The 2,945-nt window shown below is 35.0% G+C and overlaps 1 protein-coding gene across 1 annotated transcript in view; it reads right to left on the reverse strand.

Annotated features, from left to right (window-relative positions):
* Positions 1 to 58, reverse strand: part of nrn1a (neuritin 1a) — a gene marked incomplete at its 3' end in the record, with an annotated part of 12,341 nt that extends 12,283 nt beyond the window's left edge. Inside the window, exon 1 of the mRNA XM_079234314.1 lies at positions 1 to 58. This exon is cut by the window's left edge and continues 175 nt beyond it.
* Positions 59 to 2,945: the final 2,887 nt, after the last annotated feature.

Raw genomic sequence — 2,945 nt, forward strand, 5'->3', positions numbered from 1 at the left:
TGCTCTTCCTCGTGTTCCGGCTCTTCTCCTTCAGTGTGAGTCTGTTCTTCTTCTTCTCTTCTTCTCTTCTTCTCCTCTTCTCTTCTTCTCCTCTCTGCCGCTGCTCTGCGTCCTGCCGGGTTTACGCGTCTGGAGAGAAAGAAGAGAGAGAGAGAGAGAGAGAGAGAGAGAGAGAGAGAGAGAGAGAGAGAGAGAGAGAAGAATAAGAGAGAGAGGGAGAGAGAGAGAGAGAGAGAGAGAGAGAAGAATAAGAGAGAGAGAGAGCCCCTCCCCCTCCCTCCTCCTCTCCTCCCTCCTTTTTTATTTCTTTCTGTCCTCCATTCATTTAATTTATTTTCTCTTTTCAGAAACGCACGAGGCCTTCTGGAGGAAAACTAATGCATCGCAGAATTTATAATGCATTTTATAATAATAATTATATATATATTGAATTATACTGATATAATGTTTTCACCAGAAAATATGTTAATTGTAATTCAACAATTGTTCAATTTAAATGTAACTCGTGAACAAAAACAATCTTTGTGCCTTACTCCCTTTCTTACTGGCTTCTTCCTCCAGAGCTTTCAGCTGCATCTCTGGGCTTCATGTGGAAAACATAAAGGAACACGAGATGGTTTATGGTTTATAGTCGGGACAATATTTAGTTTTTAATCCGTCACATGAAAATCATAAACAGAAACAAATGAAAATAAATGAATTTACAGCATATATGTATATGAATATATATATATATATATATATATATATATATGTATACAGTAGATAAATATATACAGTATATATATACTGTATATATATACTGTATATATATGTACTGTATATACAGTATATCTATTTACTGTATATATCCATACAGTATATATATATATATATATATATATATATATATATATATATATATAGAGAGAGAGAGAGATTTTTAAATATATTATTTATTTGTATTTATTTATATATATTTATATAGTATATGTATTTATTTTCTTTATATATATATATATAAATATATATATATATATATATATATAAATATATATATATATATATATATATACATATAAATGTCTACAACCTCAAAGCTTTTATTTGCATATTTAATCAGTTAATGTTTCATGTGAAGGAGTTGTTTGTTTATTGTTTATTTATTTATTTATATTCATCATGGTCACTTTATTAAAAACACTTGTTTCATGTTTGTTGTTAAAATCTTTCAGTTTATTGTTCAGCAGCTTTAATAATAATATTAAAATAATAATAGTTTAATCATTTCTGACAAACTAAACGTTATGAACTGCTGTAATGAATTACATCATTTATATAAATGTACTACAATGAAATGAGAATGAACCGTTTAAATGTTATTTAACAGCTGTTTGGCTAAAGGAGCCTCGTTATGAATAATAAAGTGTGTTTGACTCTTTGAACATTAAATAATGCTCTTCATCATGAGCTGACCTCAGTGGCGCCCCCTGGTGGACCGTTGCTGTTTACTGTCAGCTTTCAATCTCACAGAAAGACCAGCATGCACTTTGCTTTTTATTGATGGATTAATACAACAAATAAAACACGTTTATTCATTGTTGGTATTAGTAAAGAAGAGTTTCCTGTTTGACCTTTGACCTTTCCTCCAGAAACACACACAATAATAAAGGCCACCAGAAAAGTGTAATAATATATTAAAGGAACACTGGACAGTACCTTAAGTGGTATAACATAAAGGTACTTGTACCACAGTAAATACCTCTGCAGTTTCATGTTTAAGAAATCATGATTTCTTATTTCTGGAGGGAAAAAACACAAATAGGCTTCAAAGTTTTTGTTAAGGAAGTACTCTGATCCTTTACATTACTTTAAAAGTACCCAAATATAAAGAAAATACTCAAACAATTCAGAGCATTGATGACTATGAGTAACATGTACTTCAGGAGTCAAAAACGTGTACTTTATGTTTGAGTAAAGAGGTACATGTTGTACTTTATACTGTACTACACCTCAGAGGTACATGTTGTACTTTATACTGTACTACACCTCAGAGGTACATGTTGTACTTTATACTGTACTACACCTCAGAGGTACATGTTGTACTTTATACTGTACTACACCTCAGAGGTACATGTTGTACTTTTTAGTACTACAATATCTGTACAATATAAAACATTACATCAGGTTCCAATCTGTACTATATTTCCATACTTTTACTTGTAACAAAGTAGTGTGTGTGTGTGTGTGTGTGTGTGTGTGTGTGTGTGTGTGTGTGTGTGTGTGTGTGTGTGTGTGTGTGTGTGTGTGTGTGTGTGTGTGTGGAGGAGAACGCGTGGGGGATCTCGTCGTCTCCTGCTGATGTCAGCTGAATCTCTCTCTCCTGCATATTAACACAGATGTTTCCCTGAGGCGATGCAGTGCTGCAGCAGGAGCACACACACACACACACACACACACACACACACACACACACACACACACACACACACAGTAATTGGGTCCCCGGGCAGCTTCCAAGCCTCTCAAATCTGAAAACATTTAACTTCTGGACAGACACACAATATCCAACTGTGTGTGTGTGTGTGTGTGTGTGTGTGTGTGTGTGTGTGTGTGTGTGTGTGTGTGTGTGTGTGTGTGTGTGTGTGTGTGTGTGTGTGTCCTTGTTGTGTTGACTTTGAGTTTGACCTTCAGAACGCAGTCCGTCCTCCTCTTGGCTCCTGGTTCTTTAGAAGGCCTGAAGCCGGCGGTGCCCCCTGCTGGTGAGCCGGAGGCACTGCCTCCATCACACCACTGTTAAGTACTGCTTAATATATATCTACTAACAAATACTCTGTACTGTAGTAGTCCTCCTCTGAAAACAGTCCTCAAAAGTCAGTTTTCTCCTGTTTGTTTGATAAAAAATTAAACTACATTTTGAGTTTTTAAAGATTTACGTCTTCAAAAGGAACCAATAGGCAGACGAC

Source organism: Taurulus bubalis (genome assembly GCF_910589615.1).
Source record: "Taurulus bubalis genome assembly, chromosome: 18".
Classification (NCBI taxonomy): domain Eukaryota; kingdom Metazoa; phylum Chordata; class Actinopteri; order Perciformes; family Cottidae; genus Taurulus; species Taurulus bubalis.